The sequence below is a fragment of the Sceloporus occidentalis genome, unplaced genomic scaffold (assembly GCF_023333645.1).
Source record: "Sceloporus occidentalis isolate IW3139 unplaced genomic scaffold, rSceOcc1.0.p SCAF_27, whole genome shotgun sequence".
NCBI lineage: Eukaryota > Metazoa > Chordata > Lepidosauria > Squamata > Phrynosomatidae > Sceloporus > Sceloporus occidentalis.
The window spans coordinates 10,524,944-10,550,350 of record NW_028317007.1 but is presented as its reverse complement, the minus strand read 5'-3'; positions in this window follow the sequence as shown (position 1 = coordinate 10,550,350).

Sequence of the window (25,407 nt, the reverse complement as noted above, 5' to 3'; positions counted from 1 at the left end):
TTTGCCACGTGTTCTGAGCTCATGGGTTTTTTTTCTTTTATAGCTAAGAGCCTATTAATGTAAAACTGCCATTGGAAACAATTGATTTCATTACTCAATAATCAGTCCAGTAGTTTTAGATGGTAGTTTTGCCTTCATAGGCCCTGAGCCTTCTAACACATGGTTGGTTCACCTTAATATAAGTTGGTTGCAGCAAGAGGTATAATTAATTACTTAATCATTAACATTTTTTCATCTTGGCCCTTGCTAGACCATGGAATGACCATATCCATGGCAGTGATCTACGGTATACTGCGGCTCTGAATGATGTCAGAAATTGGGGAACTATGAGTCCTGACAATCCTTTTGCCACTTGTAACCAGGAAAGGTCTCACAGGGATTGACTTTTAATGTTTCAGTTGCCCAAAATTTGTGAAAGCCGCGCAACGCAAGGAAATTACAAATGGTTTTCAAAGGTAAATGCCGGGGTGTGAGGTTGTAAACGTAAAAGTAGGGTCAACTTAAACGTTCAAACACCAAATTAGATACCCTAAGATGAAAAATATAACTTCAGGGCTAAACATGGCCCTTAGTGAAGAACAACGTGATAACCGAAAATGCAGATTGTATTGCATCACTGAATGAGCTTAATGCAACGTAGATATTTTGGCTTTGTTGTATTACATTATAAGTGCGGACAGGCACCTGAACCAATGTATTTGAATGGTTAATGGAACTTAAATTGTTAGGGTTTTTAAAAAATAAACAAATAGTGATACTGGTGTGTTAATACACAAAGGGGAATTAAAATATATATTCTTGCAATATTAAATATTTTCATCATTTTCTATATAAAAAAAAAACCATTGTAGCACACTGTTCATTTTTAATATCCAGTTATGTCTCCACAATCTCTTTGACCTTAGTTGATAATATAATGAAATATCTTCCCCACTGATCAGGACCTCCTGAGACTTTCTATCCGTTCTGCACCTAATCCGGTCATAAACCAGACACGAGATGGCGTATAAATGATACCGTACTAAAACATGTTTGTTTGCCAAAGAAAATCCCTAAATGATTGATGTATTTGTTTTAAAGCAGTAGGTTTTTTTTCAATGGGTTTGTTTTGCTGAGGGGGATTTAGTCATTCTGAATTGCACTGTTGGGTGTTATATTAGAACTTTAACACTTTGCGGCAGTGAATAATAACATCTACATGGTTCGATGTGCACTTATATCATAAAGGCAGGGTTATTTGTGATGCAAACCATCCTATGATATTTATCTAAATTACCTAAACGCGAGAATGAACATGGATATGCCAGTTTCCCAAATATAGTTCTGTACACTAAACCTATGAAGTGACGTTTACGTAGTAAAATAAGCAATACGTGTGTATTAGAAACCTCCTTCTAAAGTGTATGCATTCATCATTAATGCATATTGCAGCCAGAGCCGGCCTTAAGTGTTCTGGCGCCCTGTGCGGACTACTCCTCTGGTGCCCTGTTCTCACTACCTCCCCCCCTCTGCCCCTTCTCACTATCCCCACCCCTGCCCCTTATATCTACCCTCTCTCCCTACTTCTCATTATCCTCATTTACCTTGTTGCCGGAGTCCTGCGGTGGGAGTCTTCCGGGGTCACGGAGAGTGAGGGGCGCCGAGCAGTCGCTGAAAACTTCACAAGCAACCGCTCGGCGCCCCTCAAATTAAAACATCGGGGTTTTTTTTAAACTTTATTTAACATCCTTCATGTTAAATAAACATGAAGGATGTTAAATAAAGTTTAAAAACAAAACCCCGATGTTTTAATTTAAGTCCCTGATTGCAGCCATCATATGCACTAAAATGCATTTGGCATATGGCAGCTGAGTGTTACCTTAAATTTAAGCTTGTTTTTATTGCATCGAAATGCATGGATCAGAATCCTCTCTTCTATATACGTTTGGTGTTTTTCCCTGCCCCCTGCTTTACATCTAATAAATCTCTGTCTCAGTAGTGTGCATGCACCAGAACTCACCTTGAGTCATCAGTGCTGATTTGAATGGGAGCGCTTTCCTGCCAGTGATTGGCTGTTTGGCCTTTAACTTGCTTTTCCACCAACTACTTGATGATTACTCCCCATTAAGTTATGTCCATACTTTGGAACGCTCCAGGTTTTGCCCCCGGGTTAACGCAGAGAATCTCTGCATTGGGGGAGTGGTATCTAGGCACTCCCCACACACTTTTCCTCCTATCATGTTCAGGGGACCTCCCACTGATGCCAGTAGACCCGCCCACCCACATCCTGAAGAGGTAAGGCTCCAGGTAGCTGAAGCCTGGATATCGCCACGTACAGTTATCTCTCCCTGGTTAAGTTGCTGATTGTTGTTGATTGTTTCATGCAGCCTGTGTAAGGACAGGCAATTATTCTATATACAGAGTAGACTGAGGTAAACTATTATTATTATACTTTATTTATAAAGCGCTGACAGATTCCGCAGCACTGTACAAAGAAGAAAATTATACAGATAATGACAACTATTAAATAAAATCTATCCAAAACATTCACTGTGACTGAAAAACAAAAAGTACGGGTTATGGGGAGTTTACTTTTGGCAACAGATCCCCTTTAATATACATGGAATGGAAAGGGTATTAACCCCTTCTTATCTGTTATGGTAATCATACTACAGTAAATTAGCTTCCATTCTATGCTGTAAGTCTTGTATTTACTATATAAGTATGATATTTAAATATTGTGTCAGCCCCCTCCTCATTTAGAGTAATGCTCTTGTGGTGTCCACACTGTCAGAATTATTCTATGTATTAATACAAAGCTTCTCTGTGACTTACCCGAGGCAGACTCTGACATAGTAATATTTTTCCACCCAACAAAGCATTTTTGAGCTCTCCATTATGATGCAGTTCTAAAGGAACATTAGATATTCGCCTTCACCTGCCATGGGACTTTTCCCTTATGTTGCATTAATATTCTGAATGGAAAGAACATGTACTTGTCAAACCTCAGCACATTCTAAGCTGGAATCCGTGTAACCTAGGGATTAGTGCAATGGCACAGATGTAACATGCAGTAACAGTATGTTGAAATAGAACAACTATTCCCATGATCCCCCCATGAGGCTCTATTCTGCTGGCTGCCTAAGGAAAGCCTTGTTATTGCACCATCCCAGCTCAGTAGTGGCCCTATTGGCTAAAAGTGCCTTATTGCTTGCTGTGCTTACCTGTTCTACGATGCTTAGGGATTCCTGACTGTATGTGTTCTGAAAACACAGCCTATAAGTATGATAAGATACAGCAGAAGACATCTAGCTAATAAGCACGGAGAAATGGCGTATGAATTACTTGCATTTAGGACCAGCTAGGATTAAGCAATACACTGTAAAGTTTCCACTACACGTGTAATTAGAACATAATAAACAGAACAAACTGCTTGTTCCATCCTATATGACAACAAGTACAGGATGTTCAGATCCACTGGAACCCCCTGAGATTTACTGCTTGGTGTCAACGAAACCTTCTTTTAGCCACCCAAGTTAGCGCCTCCTCTTTTCTCTTGTCTTGATGCTTTATACATACGAAATAATGGCTTCACTATATAAATCTATGGTTTTATGTTTCATTTTGCATTGACAGAATGATTTATTTACTGTATTTAGGAACACTCCACTTCAGTAAACCAATGATAAATACTGTAACCCAGCAGCACAGACTATTATCAACAGCAAACTGTTTGTAATATTTGCAATACCAATTTAATTCTACCAAGAGAGAAAATAGGTCACTTATTAAGGGAAGATTGCCAAAGTGTAGATGACAGGTTCCACTTTAGGATCATTATTATATATAATATTTATATTACGTAGCAATGTATCCAGAAGTATATATACTGTGTGTGGATCTATATATATATATATATATATATATATATATATATATATATATATATTTAAACATACAATCATCAGCACCTTGTGACCCTCCACCCCAATGTTCCCTGATGCAGGAGAGCACAAAGCCGGCCCAGTGTGCTATATTATAGACCTTGGATTTCTTTTTGACTCATTTTGTAACAGACATGTAAAAATTCTAAAAGGGCCGGATGGTCTCCATGCCGAATTCCGACAGCCATGGGTCCTTTGAAGCAGCAGACGTGCGATCTACCTCCCAAGATGGCAGACACGTGCGTTCCACCATCTATTCGACCATGCATTCCACCACACAAAATTAGTTCCACAAGCCAAAACTTGCTTTCCACCATCCAATATGGCGGACGCAAGTACACCATTAAAGAAAGTAGAGATGCCTGAGGAAGACACGCTCCCACGGACATCACAGCGTCCGGTAATCTCCTTCTCCAATGATATTCTGTGTGCTGCTGCTCCACCCTTCGCTTCCCTGGTAACAGAGGCATGACTGGGATATCAGGAAGCATAAAAACCCAAAACACCATGCCTTCAGTGCTAGGTTATTCTTTATGCAGAAGATATCCGAGCATTCTTATTCCTGTTTTTGTCTCGGTTCCTGTTCCTGTTCCTGCTCCTGTTCCCTTGATCTTCTACCAGACTTCCTAGTTACCAGACTTCGGGGCTCCTATGGACCCCTTACCTTGTGCCTGCCTCAACCTCGGAACTATTCCTGACTATGGCTTGCCTACTTCTTCTGTTTAGATGTTTCAGTCTTTCAGTACCTTTATCTGGTTTATGCCATTGGGTTCCATATCCAAACACCAAAAGGTACTGCCTCCATGCGTGACAGGATTTGAGATCGCCTCTTCTGCCAAAGTGTATCTTGGGGTATGTAACAGAGATTGTAGTCCAGAACTAGCCGATTGGTAAAAGTTAATGTCAGTGTATACTAGTAGAATTTATCCAGTCAATTGCATACTTTGCCAGTACTGTCAAGTTATAGTCGACTGGTAATGGGACATTTAGCCTTGGATTAGCTGATTCTGACTCTCACATTTTTCCATATTGATCTAAAAAAGCAGGAGCTCGATATCTTACTACTGTTTCTAAGCAGGATGGGGAGCATTTGAATTTGGCAATGGAGTTTAGAGAAGCTTATCATCGCAATGAGTGCAGCTCTTCCCAAAAAAGTCTGGTGTAGGGTTTTACAGCTATTAAATTTTTTCTTGTTTTGTTTTTGGTGAGTTCTTAGGGATGTTTATACCCAAGCTAGACCCAGTGGCACTATTGCCCTATCTAAAAAAAAAAGTCTTATCAAAATTAGCACCAATCCCTGTTACCTTTCCCCATCTTCAGAGCGCACCTTAAACAAGGAACCCTCCTCACCTATGCCCCAGAATCCAGTGAAGTTATATATGATTGTAATTAGCTAATCTAGCACCAGTTGAAATAATAGAGGGGAGAGTGGGTATATCTCCAGAACACCCCTTCTCATAGTTATTTTCTCTGAAACCAAGCAATTGATCTTGATCTGAGTCGTATGTGATATAACATTTACAAAAACATTTAGAAAATGGCCCCCAAAATACTGAAAATTGAGCAGCGTTTCCAAGTATGGGCATGCCACCTGGTCAAAAGCCTTCTCCGCATTCAGGCTAACTAAAGCCGAGGAATATCTAGATTTGTGCCTAGAGGCAGTCCAGACTGCCGCTATTGCAGATTTGATCTCAACGACCAGGTGACGACCACTCACTAAACCCCTTTGCGAGAAATGCAGAATTTGAGGGAGAATCTTCTACAATTTGTTCTTGCCAGGAGTTTGATTGTTGTGCTCTTTCCAACAGGAAGGTCTCCAGAAGTTGTTTGACCTGACCATGTATAGTCTTATTATTGTCTGTGGGATCTCATTTGTATTTCAAACAGTGTCAGAGACTTTGTGACTTTGTGTTAGGAAACTGGGTCCATACAGACGACTGTAATGACCCAGCGCGCCCAAAGATGGAGTTCAGGAGTTCAGTATGCCGTAGCGGAGTCTCAGGACTGGGCCTGGTGCGGGACGACTGCACTCACACGGGTGATGAGCATCTAGGGTTGTGCAGCCACACACCAGCGCCCAGATATAGCAGCGGATGTAGTCCAGAACGAAGTTAAATCCTGAAGGCTCCCTGGAACAGGCATGAGACATTACACAAGACTCATGTGCAGGATGCTGCAGGCTGGGAGTGTGGAAGCTAAGCAGAGGTTATAGAAGAAACATAACAAGCAAGGGATAGGGAGACCAGGCAAGAAACATAATAGACAAGATATATGATACAGGGCACTACAAGGAACAAGACATGAACAGGACAGGACACCCCTCTACCGGGGATACGGGACAGACTGATACACAAAAATACAGAAACTAGCCTAGGACTGTTTGATAACTATTGGAGATTCCGTCACATCTTATGGCCATAGCATGCTTAGCCCACCACTACGCCAAAGTACTCCAATGACGGTGGGTCCTAACGCTAATCCCTGCTGACAGAGGTACGAAACAAACTATACATGTAAACCAAACACATAGCACTGAGACATACCTTTAGACTGCAGACTGAGACAAACAGAACACACGGGAGGGGCACACCTTATAAAGGATACAAAGCAAAAGCAAAGAGCTGAAGCAGAAACAAGGAATGGGAGATCAGAACAGAGCAAAAGGAAATCCAGGAATGGATTCAAGCAAAACAGGGAAACTGAAACAAGAGTGAGATATGCAGCTCCGCAGCCTGGGTAGGATCATGACACTTTGCGACTTTGCCACTGTTTATGTTTCTCAGAAAAGTTGATTTTCCTTCACATGTTCTAAACTATCATATAGGGAGGCTGTGGACATCTCGACCGACACTGTCTCCAAAGTGTTTGGGTCTGGATATGGCCCTGATGTCCAGCACAGTCCCCTCATGACCATGTGAAAGATGGCTGCTAGTAACACACTCCCCAGGTTTTGCTCCACAGCCTCCCTTTATAGCAGGAATTTGTAATGTTCAGTCCTACATTTGACTTTGAACTGGAAAGACATTTCTAGTACTGGCCTGTTAAGTCCAAAAACTGGAGATCAGGCAACCCTAGAGGCCTCTGTTGCCTTCAGTGCCAGTCCATCAGGCTCTGACCAAGCAACCAACGTCTTAGTCCGTCACCAATTAAGAAGTTGTTAAAATTTTAATTTTCCTTTAAGTTTCCCTTTAAACAGATATCTTTCTCTTGTATGTTGGCATTTGTGCAACTAGTTTATGACGGCTTTGGTGAAAAACTGTGGTTACATTTGCACAGATTTTCTCCCACAGAATCAACTTCTGCATAGTAACGTTAGAAACCCATCACAGTATATTTCAAAATACTTTAGTTAAGATAGATCCCAGCATTAATGTATACTGTGTACTGAATTACATTGAGTTGATTGAGTCTGACAAATAACATCAGAATGAATGACTCAGTACAAAAGTGAGGGATGCAGGGCTTGCTTGACATCATACAATAAAAGGGTATTAATGTACATCAAATGACAAATTGCTTAGGAGATAGATGCCACAGTAGATGCTGTAAATTAAGACATGAAGTGGGTTTTGCACTTTTCAGTGTAAATTAAAAATAAAATCTAACATTTAATTAATTTAAAACCGTATATAAAGAATATTCCTTTAAGGTTTGTTAATTTTGAAAATCAATAAATCCAGGAATACTAGTGAGTGTGTGTTTTACCCCAGACTGTGCAGTTTGGGGATAGGGAACAGGGGACCACTTGATATGTAAATTACCGTATTTGCTCGATTATAAGACGAGGTTTTTTTCAGAGCCAATGCTCTGAAAAATACCCCTCGTCTTCTAATCGGGGTCGTCTTATAATCAGACCTCAAACAGAGGTCTGACTATGAGACTAAGATCCAGATCCCCCGCACCGCTGCAGGGGACCTGGATCCTTCTGTCCCCCCCCCATTTAACACTATCCACCCCACACACACTTAACGGTGCTTCCAATTTCCTGCTGTATTTCCGGGGCAGCGGGTTGACGTCTACGCGATTCGCTGCAGCCGGAAGGATGTGTGGCTAGCAGTGGGGGTTGTCTGCGTCCATCGCGCAGACCTTCCCCGACTGTCAGAGATCAGAGTTCCCCGCACCGGTGCCGGTGCCGCACTGGTGCAGGGAACTCTGATCTCTGACAGCCGGGGAAGGTCTGCGCGATGGACACAGACAAACCCCCGCTGCCAACTCCACCTCCTTCCGGCTGCAGCGAATCGCGTAGACGTCAACCCCCTGCCCCGGCAATACAACAGGAAATTGGAAGCACCGGTAAGTGTGTGTGTGTGTGTGGGGGGGGGTGTTAAATGGGGGCATAGGGCATTTCTGGAGGCAGAGTGCTCTGTGAAATGCCTTTTAACCCCCTTAACGCCACTCTGCCTCCTGAAATGCCTTATACCTCCCTATATGCCACTCTGCCCCATAATATGCCTTTTAACCCCCTAAATGCCAGAGTGGCATATAGGGGTATAAGGCATTTCTGGAGGCAGAGTGCTCTATACAATGCCTTTTAACCCCCTAAATGCCACTCTGCCTCCAGAAATGCCTTTTAACCCTCTATACGCCACTGTGCCTCCTGAAATGCCTTATACCTCCCTATATGCCACTCCGCCTCATAATATGCCTTTTAACCCCCTAAATGCCAGAATGGGATATAGGGGTATAAGGCATTTCTTGAGGCAGAGTGGCACATAGGGGGTTAAAAGGCATATCATGGGGCACAGTGGCATATAGAGGGTTAAAAGGCATATCATGGGCCACAGTGCCATATTGGAGTGGCAAGCCTGGGGGCAGATGTGCATAACTGGGGGCAAGTTGGAAAATACAAGGAAATAAAAACAAAATTTTTTTTTTCTCAATCATAGCTTTTATTAAAAAATGTAATAGTTTACATGAATTAACATTTACTGGTAAAACTTTTTTCCTATAGGGTCGTCTTATATTCAGGCTTTTTCTTTTTTTCCTAAATTAATATTCAGATTTTGGGGGTTCGTCTTATAATCAGGGTCATCTTATAATCGAGCAAATACGGTAATATAGATATCAGTTTTCCAAGTCTTGGTTTGTGCAGAGAGAGACACATGTCATCTCTATAAAATGCAGTTTTATATGCTTTTCTTCATTTTAGGACCGGTATGGGAAAGGATTACATTCTTCCTTTTTTCTCTAATTAGATTGTGTACCTGCTTCTTCCAACAGCCCAGGTTATTTTATCTCTATCAGCACCTCTTTCTTGTCTCCCTCATCAACTGTCTCTCTCGCACACAATTAAATACCGTATTGGCTCGAATATAGGCCGCACTTTTTCCCCCCACTTTAAGTCTTTAAAGTGGGGGTGCGGCCTATATTCGGGGTCTAGTGCCCGACGCCCGGGACATGCAGTCCCGGGCACCGGGCAGGGTTAGGATACAGATCCCCCGCAGCGGTGCAGGGGACCTGCATCCTACTCCCCGATACGCTTAGACAGCCTCCCCTGCCAGCACTTTCCACAGGGGGGGGTGCCGGCACGGGAGGTTGTCTAAGCGCATCGTGCGGATGGTCACCGGTGACCGTCCGCAGGATGCGTTTTACCTCTGCCCCCAAGACTTACCAGAGGAGACTCCCCGGTGTCTTGCGGGGCCGGCGGGGGACATCCACGCAATACGCGTATACAACTTCTGGTGCCGGCACATCAGCTGAGTGCCGGCACCGGAAGTTGTGTACGTGTATTGCGTAGATGTCCCCCGCCGGCCCCGCAAGACACCCGGGAGTCTCCTCTGGTAAGTCGGGGGGGGCAGAGTGGCAGCATATCTCGGGGGGGGAGGAGGAGGACAGTGGCAGCATATCTCGAGGGGGGAGGAGGACAGTGGCAGCATATCTCGGGGGGGAGGACACTGGCAGCATATCTCGGGGGGGAGAGACAGAGTGGCAGCATATCTCGGGGGGGGAGACAGAGTGGCAGCATGTTTTTTTGGTGTTTTTTTAAAGAAAAAAACTTTTTCTTTAAAAAAGCACCAAACTTTTAGGGTGCGGCCTATATACGGGGGCGGCCTATATCCGAGCCAATACGGTATATAGTTTATTGTATAAGAAGAGGCTTACAGCAACTCCCTTGCTCTTTTTCCCTTTATTCCTTTCTATTCTTCCTTATCTGACACTGACAATATTAAATTAAGAAACTCATTATATGTATGCTTTCTCTGCTTGAACAGCAACTTAAGCCTACGCATTTAACTGTTATCATGCCAATATAACTGTAAAACATCAAGCTATGGCATGGGAACCAGGGCTCAGTGAACAAAGTACAGTGTCAGTATATTCAGAGGCTGAAAATGATTTATAGCCATTCATCAGAAAAAAGATTAACTAACAAGAAAATAATAACTTAACAAATTAGTGTTAAGTTGTATTAATATACTTAATATGAAACCTTATTGGTTACAGGCAAAAGTTGAACACAGTACTTGGAATCCATAGGAGCCTATAAGTGTGCAAGTAATATTAATCATCCATCAATTTAAAAACTTCAGAAGCTTTCTAGAAAGCAATCAATGATTACATTTATTGCAAAAACGATGTCAACATTGGGATTATATATCAACACAACAGTTATCAAGAAGTTACAAATACATAAAATACACAATAAATTTGTATTTTTATTTGCCTAAAAAAAAACCCCACACATTTTTCAACATAGATCATATTTATTGAATCGTGTTGGCTTGAATCCAGAGACCCTATTGAAAATAAGCTTCTATAAATAATAATAATAATAATATTGCTGCACCTAAAAATAATAATGTGTTAGATCACAACATGTTTGTTAAAGTTTCATAGAAACAGAGAGCTGAACAGAAATCATGGGTTTACCGTTGATGAACAGGCAGAGCATTGCACACAAAGTGTTAACATTTTTTTGTCAATAATATGACTAAGATTTTGGTTCCTGAGTCAAATCTGATCTTTGTTTCCTTATAAATCATTAGTAATATATAAATATAAGCTATATATAAATAGTTGCATTAGCATTTTAGATAGGATAATGTATTCCATATATGGGATATTTCTAATAAAGAATTGTATGCCTAAATTGCTGGATTCTAGATCTGAACTTTCTCATCTTTGTTTATTTCAATGTATCATTTACATACAGCTTCCGTAGGTCCTGATGACAACCCTCAAAGAAAGCCAAAAGATGAGCCTGCACATCTGTTATCATCACATTTGGTATATATCTTAGGGTCATCATTACTCTGATATATACATAAAAAGACAGCTGTTAATAACATATGCGATATTTTGTGAATAAAGCTTTGGGATATTTAAACATATAAACATATTTTTGGGGGAACCATCAGTTTTTGGCCACCATAAACTGAAGATAGAATTTCTTCTCCCTTCTCCTAGATAAAATAGGCATCTCTATTACAGATCCCCACATCAGAAAACTTTTGTCCAGGTAATTCTTCTTCCTTGACAGTATCATTTATTATGTAAGGATATTAACTCTATCCTCAAGCCCCCTTGCACTTAATATTGCAAACCTTGCACATTCCTTTCACGCAGTTTGCCAAAAATTAAGAAGCTTGATTTCCCAACACATGTAGGTCAGCAAGAAGATGGCTATATAAAGGATCAGAGTTTGCAACATTTGCCATTTAAGTGGAAAAGAAGGGTTTTATTTGAGAGGCATGGTGTCCTGGGAAGAAAATTAAGTAGGTAATGCACCTTAAAACAGGCAAATGCATATGGGAGATTTTATTGAAAACTCCCCATGCATTTGCAAGCGAGACAACATAAAAATGTAAAGGGAACACTCAGCTATCATATGCATTAAAGGCTAAAGTGCCACTTTAAGTTATGCATTGACAGCGCTGCTTAGGATTTAATCATTAACCCCTTTGTAATTATATCTACTATTTTCATGTCAAGGTAAAACAATGTAATACAGTACTTTTGTATTTAAATATGTATATTTTATCTATTTAGCACTAACAAATGTACCTAGAGCTTTACAGTTTGTAGTATAACAAAAGGGAAAGGTACAATACATTAGCTTACACACAGTTTGACTGTGGTACGATATGATTTAATACACTAGAAGAGGAGGTCCATAGAGCTTTCACACATTAAACAATGAAACATTTTAACTCAAATTAATAAAATATATATTTATTACAGGTTATTATTACAGATAATTAATGAATAATGTATTACAGGCTAGATTACTTAAACCCTTTAATATCCCTATGATGTATTTAATTTAATGTACTAGCATATTGTAAGTGGTTTTCTATGGGAGTATAATTTGACACTTCTCCTTGCATCTTAGTATGTAGAAAATGATGATCAGATACCTTTAATTAAAGTAACAAAATGTAGCAATATGTAACCATTGTCCAGGTTTTAAAGGGATAGTGCCTTGGTATAAGTACCAGGGCAAGGGACAGATTAACAATGGAGCAAATGGGGCATTTGCCCCAGGGCTCTGGATAGCAAGGGGCCCCCAATTGCTACTTACCTGCAGTATAATTTGTGCATGTGTACGGCTCTGCTCCGGGTCCACAAAAGGGCGGAGCTTGTGGGCACACCCTCCTCCTCGATTAGAGGAACGGGGAAGAGGCTGCCCCTGTGGCTCCGCCTTTTTGTGGACGTGCACGAGAGGCCAGAATAATGCAGACAGATTTGTGGAGAAAGAAAGGTGCAGAAAGGCTTCTCTTTCTCCATTAATCTATTTGGAAAGAACACGTCTTGGGACATATTACCACCTGAATCCCATTGGCCCACCGGGACCCATATAAGGGACAGGTTGGAGTGTCCCTTTTATTAATGTTACCATGCTCAGGAACTTTTGGTTTTATATTTTATGAATGTATAATTTAAATTATATTAAAGTATATTATTGAGAACATTTCTGCATAGTAGTAGTCATGGAATAAAGAATATGGGAGGCACAATGGTTACTAGTGGTATTTTAAGGGCAAATGTTTTCAGGACTCACCCAGCACGTATGAAACACTATTACACATCAATGTAATAAAAATGTAACTGTTAGAACTGGACACCAAAAAGCAAATAAAATGTAATAGGGTGCAATGCTTGAACAAGTGCCCTCCAAGCACCGAAAAGGATCATAAACATATGAAGTTTAACCCCTTCGCGACCTTTGCCGGTTCAGGACCGTCATGACAAGAAGGTCACTAAATGACCTTTGACGGTCCTGAACCGTCAAAAAATTAAATAAGCTTAGAAAGTGATCAACGATCACTTTCTTCGCTTAAACGGCGTTACTGTAATGCCTCGATGTCGAGGCCTTCAGTAACGCCGAGATCGGCATCGGGGGCCATGTCTGGCCCCTCCCCGGGGCGTCAACAGCCGCCATACATTGTATGGTGGCGGACGCCCGTTTTAAAAGCGTTTAGGAGGCGATCAACGATCGCCTCCTAAACTTAAATGGTGTCGCTGGAATGCCTCGATCAGGAGGCATCCAGTGACACCAAACACTTACCTTTGGATGGGCTGTGACCGCTCCGGAGAGCGGTCACAGCTGCAGCTGCCGGTGATCTTTGCCATCAGCAAGATGGCGGCGGCCCGGGAAAAAAAATAATAAAGGAGAAAGAGTTCGCTAGACGGTCTCCTGACCCTCTAGAGAACTCTGGCTCCACTTGCAGGTTGAATACAGGTACTGCATTCAACCAAGCAAGTCAATGGAACCCACCTTTCTAATCACTATGTGATTAGTAAAATATTCAAAAAATAAAAATAAAAAAAATAAAAAATGGAAAAAAATAAAAAAATTTGCTAACATTTAAAAATAATTATGCAGTGATGTCACTTGATGAACCATCCAGTACCAGCAAAATGTGTAAAAAAAATATAAAAAAAGTATTAAAAAAATAAAATAAAAAAATAAAGTTTATTATTTTGAGCAAGTGCTAAAATTTCTCAAAAATCTCAACAAAGAGTTAAAATAAAAGCACTTCAAATACCCAAGGGGTGTCTAATATATAAAAAAAATGGCTGATGGGGTAAATTGGAGTGGCCGAGCTCAAAGATAGGGCATAGGTACAGACTGACCAAAATGGAGAAAAAAAGCGCACTTCCCAAATGTGGCATTTTAAATCTCAAACAACCCGACAAACCCATGCATGTCGGGTATCACTGCACTCAGGAGATGTTCCTGAACACACATTGGGGGGTTGTTTGACAGTGACATATACCAGAACCTGTATATCTATAACTAAAGTACAATTTGTGTGAAAAAAAATAAAAAAAATTACTATTACAAAGTTTGACAAAGTGTAGTTCTATAATTGGTGCATGGTAAGGGTTAAAATAACAGCATTTGGAATACCCTGGGGTGTCTAGTTTTCAAAAATATATGGTTTGAATGGGTTAAATTAAGTTAACCCGCTTCAAAGATATTCCAAAGAGGAGATGGAGGCAGAATGACCAAATGACCACCTGGATTACGCATGCCCCAAAAGTAGCCTTTTACCAGCCAAACAATCTGACAAACCCATGCATGTGGGGTATCGCTGTACTCAGGAGATGTTCCTGAACACATATTGGGGGGTTGTTTGACAGTGACATATACCAGGACCTGTATATCTATAACTAAAGTACAATTTGTGTGAAAAAAAAAATAAAAAAAATTACTATTACAAAGTTTGACAAAGTGTAGTTCTATAATTGGTGCATGGAAAGGGTTAAAATAACAGCATTTGGAATACCCTGGGGTGTCTAGTTTTCAAAAATATATGGTTTGAATGGGTTAAATTGAGTTAACCGGCTTCAAAGATATTCCAAAGAGGAGATGGAGGCAGACTGACCAGATTTGTTAAAAAAGATTTGGAAATCATAAAACGCTGCTTGTACTTATTGCCCTATAACTTACAAAAAACAGCAAAAAAACATAAAAACATTGGGTATTTCTAAACTCAGGACAAGTAGTAGAATCTATTTAGCTAGTTTTTTTTCTTGCTTTTTTAGGTGAGTAAAAGATTTTTCAAATAAAAGTCATAAAATGTGGGTTTTTTTTCAATTTTTCACCATGTTTTTTTTTATTTTTTTTATAGTAAATAAGATGATACGATCAAAATAATGGTATCTGAAGAAAGCCCATCTTGTCCTGAAAAAAACAATATATATAACTTATGTGGGTACACTAAATGGGTGAGGAGAAAATTACAGCTGAACACAAGCACCACAAAAGTGTCAAAACAGCCTCGGTCCCACAGGGTACAAAACGAAAAATGAGCCCGGTCCTTAAGGGGTTAAAGCATGCACACCAAAAAGGGAAGATAAAGTAAAATATGTTTACTTAAACATGGAACAACAAATACAAATTTCACAAATGCAAAAATTTCAAGATTATTAGTAATTTATTGCATCTTCTGAATTTTTCTTTTGCTTTCACATATTTACTATTTGCGTTTTATATATTATTTTAGAAACAAAACTTGTCCCAAGGACACACACCTGGTATCACCTTTTGGAGAAAAACAATGTTACTTTATTATTCCACTGGTATATTGTTGGGCATTCAGTAAGCACTTCCCATGAATCTGTATATCAGAAGCAACCTACAAATAATTTATAACCATGTACTAAACAGAAATAATAATTCTAATAGCCATTAAAATATAAACATTCAAACAATCAAACAATAAAACATTCAAAATTAACAATTCATTCAATTTCTCAGAACATTCAAAGCAAGTTGGTTAATATTTCTAGGTGGTAAAATGGAACTCATTAGATAGATTATTATACCTGAACACTTTATAAATGAGGGGACTCTTTGACTCTCTAAATATTAACCCTTTAAAAGCCCTTCGTAAAGATACAGTTGTAGGGACTCATTGGAGGTGGCACCCCAAATGGTTATAGAAGCTAAAACCCGGGCTTCCCAAGAGTTGTTTTATAAAATATATTCTACAGCGCTGAAGAATATGATAGAAATATTGGCAATAATAATTTTAATTGTGATGTGTCAGAAAGAAACGCACCGATTGGGATGCTCAGATATATGAAGGAGTCAGCTCATGTTTACCATGATAATCTATCCATTCACCATAAGATACATCCAGGTTTGTACAATGGTTTAGTGGTTTGCACTTTGAAAGCAATTTTAGTGCTACATTTAGTTCAATTACCAAAACACTCCATTGTGTTTTATTATTTTTTGGGGGGTTATTTCATAAATGTTTCTTTCTCTGCAATTAAATACATATAACTTATGTACAGTATATCACTGTGCATCATGCAGATACATTATATAGCAATATATAACTTCATCCAAAAAACTACACCTTTAATGGTCTACTGAATGATGACCATGAAAATTAGTATTATATCAAGTGTATTTCATATGGATGAATCAAATATATATTGTGTGACAACCTGTCTGGTTATTAATCTTAAGGGTGGCTGCAATCTTTTTTAAGGTCATACAGGGAAACCATAAATAAAGTGATAATGATGATCAATAGGTAGACAATAATGACCAGTAGGTAGTACAGTAATTGAATATTGGTCTAATATTGAAATGGTTTCTTAGCTAATCACATAATGTATTACTTTGGCCCTCTGGAGTCTACTATGGCTAAGTCATTATCGAAATGGTTCTGTAAATGAAGAAATATCCAGATGGTATTGTAATCTCTAATTTGATGAAATCCACAGGAAATTCAGATATAAACAAAACTACATTTGATAAATTGTTATACAAAGTTGGCTGATTTTTAGTAAATTAAGTTTATATTCATCTTTAAGGCAAAATTAGTGTATAAGAGATATACGTATACGTATACATAAAAATATGTGTGTGTGTGTGTGTATATACAGTATCTCACAAAAGTGAGTACACCCCTCACATTTTTGCAAATATTTTATTATATCTTTTCATGTGACAACACTGAAGAAATGACACCCTGCTACAATGTAAAGTAGTGAGTGTACAGCCTGTAAAACAGTGTAAATTTGCTGTCCCCTCAAAATAACTCAACACGCAGCCATTAATGTCTTAAACCTTGACAACAAAAGTGAGTACACCCCTAAGTGGAAATGTCCAAATTGGGTCCAATTAGCCGTTTCCCCTCCCCGGTGTCATGTGACTCGTTAGTGTTATAAGGTCTCAGATGTGAATGGGGAGCAGGTGTGCAAAGTCCAATAAACCACTAAATATTGTAATTCAGTTCATCAAATTCAGGAAGGCCTTTTTAACTGTTTTGTTACCTTTTTGACCGGCTAATAATGCTAGTTCTGCTCTCTATTATGTAGGATGTGTAAACTTATAAAAGGTAATAAGTTACTCAGTTATTCATCCCACATTCTGCAGGTCATCACTTTACACGTGCTGGTCAAAAGCACATGAAAAGTATGCATAGTCTAGGGAAACATGGCTTATGTGGTCACCCTAATTATTCATGATATTTTACGGTACCTATCCCTTGGTGTCAACAGGAGTCCAGAGACTATGCTAGGGGGAGAGGTTCAAAAAATTGGCGGGGCTTCCCAACCCTTTATCCAGTATTAGTGTACTTTATATGGATCTTAACACTCAATAAAATATTCTTTATGGTATAAAGTACACTTTATAAAATAAAAGCAAAGTCCAATAAAATATTGTATTCATAAAACAGAAATCAAGAACATGCTTATATAGCCTGTAAAAAAGTAAATACTGGGCTGTCCTGATTTCTGATAGCCCCACTTCTAAGAGTGTATTCCTAACAGGCCAGTCTTTTCCAGTCATTGGGGTACCTGTGTGACAATAAATAGGCAGTAATAAAAATACAGTCACACATTTCTATATTTAACTTAAATAAGACCAGGGCCGGCCCGACAATGGAGCCGAGTGGGGCAACCGCTCCAGGCGGCACTTTTTTTTTTTTTTTTTAAAGCGAAAGAGAGAGAAAGGGGCGCCGAGTGGTTTTCGCTTACCAAGCTGTCAGTACCCGCTCGGCGCCCCTCTCTCTCTCTCTCCTCTGCGGCGAGTCTTCCTGTTCGGTCTCAGCTTGTAATGCTGAGTGCTGGAAGATTTCCGGTGCTCAGCATTACAAGCCGGCACCGAGACCGAACAGGGAGACTCGCCGCAGGACTGCTGAAAGGTAAGTACAAGGGGGGGGCGGCAGGGACGGAGGGAGAGGAAGGGTAGATAAGGGGGGGGGCGGCAGGGACGGAGGGAGAGGAAGGGTAGATAAGGGGGGGGCGACATTTTAAAATTCGCCCCAGGCGGCATTTTGCCTTGGGCCGGCCCTGAATAAGACATATGTCTTAACTTCGAAATATTATATATAAGTTAGCTTTATACTTTTATAGATTAGTTTAAGGAATCCTGTTTATATTATGTTAAAAGGAGGGGGGTCTGGAACATTAAGTTTAAAGGTTTCATCTCATGACTTTTGGAAACCAAACAGGGCTGGCCCTTACACTGGGCATGGTGGGTCCATGGGACCGAGGCGGCGCTTGTCAGGGATGGCAAGGCATGTTCTTTCTGGGTAGATTTGTGGAGAAAGAGAAGTATTACTACACCTATATTTCTCCACAAATCTCTCTGTCTTATTCTGGCCTCTCCAGCGCTTTCGCAATGTCTGCTGTAATTCAAGTTCTGGTTTGTCATTTTGTCCAAAAGATCACATCTACCTTAGATTAAAGACATCACCCTCAATTCTTCTAGCACAATATTTATCACTTAATGTGTCATGGGGTGTTTTGATTTCCCCAAAAAAACTAAAATAGTTTAAGAACACTTGAAACTGTGTAATGTTGCTGATATATATACACGTCACTGTGTTATTCAGTTCTTGCTCTTGTCTGTACTTGTTGTTTTTCTTCAACCTCTTACAATCTCAGACAGCCTCTGTGTGCCAAAGCATTGAATGCTTCTAGATCTCAAGGCATGTGAAGCAGGGAAAATGAAACTTTCTGTTTCATTTTAGAATATTTGCAAGCAGCACAGCATGCGGTTATTAGACTGCAAAGAAGAGGAGACAGAGCTTCACTGAAGGTACTCCTGTAATTACTCCTGCATCAACTGGTATAACAACGGAAGTGGAAAATGTGTAGATTTAGTATCACACTCAGATATCGATACCATATGAAGGATTATATGCATTAAGTGTGTATGGATTATATGTCATTTTATTAATGTCAAATGAAGTACAATATAGTCCATTGCTTTTATCTTTAATTCCACTCATATGGACAAAGGTGGACAGGGTTAAGTAGCAACCAGTACAAGAGAGCACAGATATTCAAGGCAGAGGAAGCATGTGCAATTAAAATAAATGCGTAATTAAAATAGCATGTGCATTAGTGAGTATTGCTATGGTAGCAATCTGAGGAAGGTCATTGCTAGAAACCCTTAGATAACGACCCAATGGAATACCCGTATGGACCCTGGGCAAACATCTTTCTCTCCCACTTTCCCTAACATGCAATCACACCCTCCACTCCAACACCAAAAAAAAACCCCACTGCCGCACTGACTCTGAGATGTCAGGAGAGGAGCACAATACAATGCCAATCGCATAGCAAATGAATGTCACTGGTCCAGCAAGTGACCAGAAACAGATGTGTAAGTCGTGATCAGGGCCAGGTTTAGAGGTTTAGGTGTGCAAGCAAGGGAGCTTAGAAATAATTACTCATGTAATGTTGGTTTGTTTCTGACACAATTGTTGGTTTATGGCAATTGTCACTCATTTTAGTCCGTAGGGTGATTCACTGCAAACTACTCCTCTCTGTATATGCCTCACATGCCATCTGGTTCTATAGAGAGTCAATGAGCACAATAGTATGCAGAGAATTCCGTCTCACTCTTTCTATAAGACTACAGTAGCAATAGGTAATATTCTTTGGCAGATGAAAATACAGGCCACATGTCTGTGCAAAGCAACGTTCTGACATCTCTTATAAAATCATTTCAACAAAGTGATCATGTAAAATGTTTTCCTTTCATCTGTGTGGCACTTTCAACCTGTATCTTAAGGCAGCTGCCAGTCAGCTAGTGGCAGCTTTTGGTCTAAGTACCTATGTGCTTAACACTTATTTACCCAGCGCCTCCTGCTTGCTTATTCATTAGCAATGGTCTTTGCATTATATTGGAGTCACCTAAAAGCTGGGGTACCCATTTCCCAGGGCAACCATTAGCTATATGTACATTACTGTGTAAATATTGTGAATATAGGCACTCTTATTATATAATGTTGCTGCAACCCAAAAATAGTGTACCCTTCAAATACATCACTAAAAGTAAAACTATAATGAAAAAAACATCGGTAAGGGTGCGCAAAAACAAATTCACTTATCTGTAAGAACAAATGATATATATAATATATATATATATATATATATGTAACCAAAAAAAATGGGCACTCACGGGTCTTTGTAGCAAAGTGCATTAAACACTAGTTTATTTCAATCAGCACGGCCAACGTCTCGGACCACCTCCGGTCCTTTCCCAGGATTGATCACTCTCCAAAGATAGTTGGAAGGCACACCTGACTGGCTTTGCACATCTCTCCTGCCTACATCTGAGAATCTGTCTGACATCCGCCAGACCTTAAGGTTTTCCTGGAAACACATATACCAAGTGGTGAGATCTTTGAGCCTGGATCATAGTGCTCATTAAAATGTGAGTGTTACTCCAAGAGGGATACAACAGTGGTACATCCTGAATTTTACCAACTTGTCTAAACTATGTTGCTTTTTATTTTTTCTTGTATTTGTATCTTTGGAGAGTTTGTTCTTACAGATAAGTGAATTTGTTGATGAGAGATGAGTTTTCATGTTTGCAGTCATTGGATGTTTTTATATTTAACAGCTCTGTGGTGTGCACTATGTAACTTTATTTCTAAAATTAAAGCTTTAGAAATAATACATTTTACAGTAGATCATTTAAAATTCTGGAATAAGTAACTATGAAACAAACAAAAACAAATTTAAGTCAACGTGTTCTATTACAGAAGAAAAACCTCTAATCCCTTATTTGGTCAATTTACTAAAGAGTTAACTGACCAGACTTCACTGAGGTTGCATGGCATTATGTGATAGAGTACGCAAAACTTGCATATTCATAAAACACATGCTTGCAAATGTTTTCAAGTGCAGGTGAGGTTCAATAAAAACTTGCATGTCCTCACCTGAAATGTTCAAACTTTAAAACCACCAACCTTGGCCAACCTTGTGACATAAATACGTAAAAACATAAAAGTAAATAATTAAAGTGTAATTGGGGGTCCTCAGGGCTCTCTGTCAACCAATTCCATTCTTTTTTTGTTTGTTTAATTACACAACCCACTACATCTCCCAAAGTCTGTACCTATCCAATGGATTAAAGCATGTGAGTCCCCAAGGTTTTTGCTTTTGACCGTCATCCCACCAATAACAGGATAGTAAGAGGGAGGATGTGGTGAAGTCCATGCCTCCCACAGGTAATTGTTTCCACCTGTGCAGGGAATGAGCGTAAAGGGGTATACATGGGTATTTTACTCAAGTTTAATTTCATTACCCTTTCCTCCAATGGACAGGGGATGATGGAAGAAGAACATTGACAGCCTCCCATTAATTGATATAGGGTCCTGGGGACTCCAGTTTAGTTTTTTTTATAATTACTGATTATTTTTAATTTATTCAAGGGGATGGGGATTCCTAATTCACCTCACAACCAATCACACCTTGCATGCAACTCAGTATCTAGTGAATAAACTCCAATGTCAGGTTAAGATGAGAATCAAAGACTCCAAGACATGCTTTTGAGCTTTTCATAAACCTTGTTAGCAAGTTCCCCTAAATATCTTTTACGACTTTTGTGTTCTTAGGGATAGTATTGTAGGGTTACCTGGTATCTTCAAATTTCCATGTTTAAACTGGTTCCCTCATTTAAAATAAAGCTTTTCTGGACAGATGTCCAGTGGACCATTGCCTAAAGGTTGCTATTTTATTGCTCATTTATTGGCCACAGACCCTAGAGTCCCCTAGCCTAAGATGACCATTTGAACAAGACCAGATTCCTCATGTTAGAAGCCCCGAACTAACCTACAGAACTCGAAAGCCTTCAGGAACAATTAAAAAAGAAATAACCTGAACAATCAGATTGTGAAAAACTAGTGTCAATTACCTGAAAGTGAATCATGGGGTGATTTGGTTTATTCCATTTCCAAATAAATACCTCTCACACGCCATAATGACTCACTTGACTTCATGTGTAAAATAAGATATTTTTGCAGTTACAGCTGATGGAGACAAGTAGTTGGAGAGATAAAAACATGTTTTACAATTGAAGTTTCTCTAATGATGTAACTGGGGATTATAGATCAAAGATTCCATTACATTTATAAGTGATCTTCAATTCAATAGCCACTTTAACAAAATATTTTGTTTTGCAATGACTTGGTGTCTGCCGAGAAATGAAAATACCATATCTTTCATAATATAAGATAAACTTAAACATAAGATGCACCGAACTTTTTAACTAAAAAATGTATGGGGAAAAAAATTACAATAGATTAAAAAAAAATCTGAGGTACTTTACTTAAATTTATTTATTTAGCTTTATTTAGCAGAACGTAAAATGGGCCCTGTCTTATGGGACACATTTGCCCAGTGTACCCAGGCTTGCATATAAAAGTTATCATAGCTTTTTAAAGGGATAGTCTGATTTCCATAATATATTTTTAAATGATTTTTAATGAACTGTATATTATTGTCTGTTTTGCAGAATTCCTTTGCACTTATCAAGAATATGTAGTGTAAAGAATTTGTCAACAAAGTTTGGTATATCCTGAATGAAGGTTCATACTTGAAATTAGGTATATGTAAGATGTATTAGTAGTGTAGAGCAGAAGTTGCAGAGGTTAATACAGCTAGGGAATTTTAGCATTTATCGGACAGGCGTGACAAGACTAAAGAACAATAAGGTTTATGGTAAATCTCCAATTACATTTTATCTATTTATATTTCCCAACTCCAAATATGATACAGTATATTAGGGATATGTTAAGCAATGTCTTTCTCCCAAATGTGTTCATCCCAAATTAAGCTAATTCTTTCATGCATGATGAATATATTTTATGAACCACACTGTACATTCATTGTTAATTGTAAAAATAAAATATTCATCAATAAAGCTGCTGTTTGAGAAGAATTGTTCCATATTTATTTGTCGTTTTAACTTCGTTAGCACTATTAGGACCAAGACAACATTATTTTCATTAAAAAAAAGAACAATCCAAATCAGTGTTGTCGAATCCGGGTGAAGCACCGAATTTAGGAGACCCTGGAATGTAAGGTTTCAACTGGAGACTCCAGGTCAAACCTGGAGAGTTCCTGGGCAGTGGCGTCGCTACAGGGGGGCAAGGGGGGGGCAATTGCCCCCCCTAGGATTTTCCTTGCCCCCCCTGTTGCCCCCCCGCCGAATTTGGAGTCACCCAGGACAGTCCCGCAATGGGACTTTAACCCCTTGACTGCTAACGACGGCATGGTGCCATCGCTAGCAGTCCCAGTCAGGTGCTAACGACGGCACCATACCGTCACTAGCACTACCCTAAACATAAAGTAGTTTAACTTAAAAAAAAAAAAAAGTTTAAGTATTCTAGCTAAATGATCCACTGTGGTAGCCAATGTTACCACAGTGATCATATAGCTATAAAAAGTCACATTCCCTTTTTAAAAATGGCCGATACTAATTTTTAATCCCATGATCCCTTTGATCACGGGGTTAAATTTAGCCAATGCTAGAGGGAGGCAATTTTTGAAATCCTGATGAACTGCAAATATTAATAAAATCAGGCATTTGGCCTGTGTGGTACGTGAGTAACCATCTTATCCCTGGAGCGCCTTGCATTTTTACTGCAAAACTTATTTTTTCTGTAAAAGTGATTTTTTTCTGCCTTTACCATCATTTCTTTGGGATTGTAAGGGGAAATAATGGTGTGTGCTTCTGTGAGTGAATGTATGGAAAGTATGGTGTGTGCTTCTGCGAGTGAATGGAGATATGAAAGGCGTGTGAATGATCAGTAATTAGGGTTGAAGCCTTGACGTGGCATTACTGCTCACATAGGAAGTTAAATTATGGTACAAAAAGTACACATTTGCAAGAACTACACCCCTTGGCGCATCAAATGAGGGGCTGTATGTGTTTCTAGTGCAAACCTGGAGTGCGCAAGACACAAATGAACATGGTTAGAAAAAATATATTTTCTAGCCAAAGCGACATATTCCATCATTATTTGTGCAGTCAACTTTTGTCCTAGAAATACATGTAGCCCCTCATTTGAAGCTCCAAGGGGCGTAGTTTCTTAAAATGGATGAATTGTCTGAATGAGGGAGAGCATGAGTTAATATGTGGATGAGTTGTCTGAATGAAGGAGAGCATGAGTTAATATGTGGATGAGTTGTCTGAATGAGGGAGAGCATGAGTTAATATGTGGATGAATTGTCTAAATGAATTGTGGAAGGGCAAAGATGGCACTAGCAGGATGTTTGAGCCTTGGGGACCAAGATGACACAGGCAGGGTGTATATGGGACAAAGATCACAAATCTTATGTGTGTTATCTGGGTGCTGGCCAGGTTCTATGTGGGCAGTGTGGATGCCAGGGCTGACTTTGGGGTGTGCAACCTGTGATCTATGCCTGTAATTTAGGGGGTTTAAAATATACCTTTAATGCTGTGTTTTTATGTGAATTCCAATTGACCTACACCTGCAAAGCTGGGTTTCTGTGTTATTCTGTAGATCCATATCTGCTATGCTGTGTTTCCATACATTATTTATGTATACCTGCAAATACAGGGTTTGTATGTCTTGTTCAGTTGATTATTACCTGCAATGCTGTATTTATTTGATCTATACCTGCAATGCTACATTTCATATATTATTATTGTATACCTGCAAATACAGGATTTGTATGTCTGATTCTGTTTATTTGATATATACCTTCAGTGCTGAGATCACAAGTGAATTTCAATTGAGCTATACATGTAAAGCTGGGTTTGTGTGTTAATGTGTTGATCTATACCTCCTATCAGCAGCAGGATATAATATTTATATATATATATTTTTATATATATCGGCAGCAGGGACTAATATTAATATATATGGGCAGCAGGGGCTAATATATATATATGAGCAGCAGAATCTAATATTAGGCCCTGAAATCATTTAGTGCAAAAGTTAAGGTATTGTGTTGTTTAAAGGATTTCAAGGATTAGTCGTACTAAATTGTGGCTTCAGGCTTCTCATGTTGAATGATCAAGTATCATTCCATAGCACATTACTTTTGTCAATATATATACATATATATACACCGGTATATATATATATATATATATATATTTTTTTTTTTTTCAGTGGTATGATTTAATGGTGGAAATTATTAATGCCCCCCCAGTTTGACTGTGGTATCTTGTGTGCCCCTCCTATATATTGTTTCTAGAGTTGCCACTGTTCCTGGGTATGGTATGTCACCGAAATAACAAAAA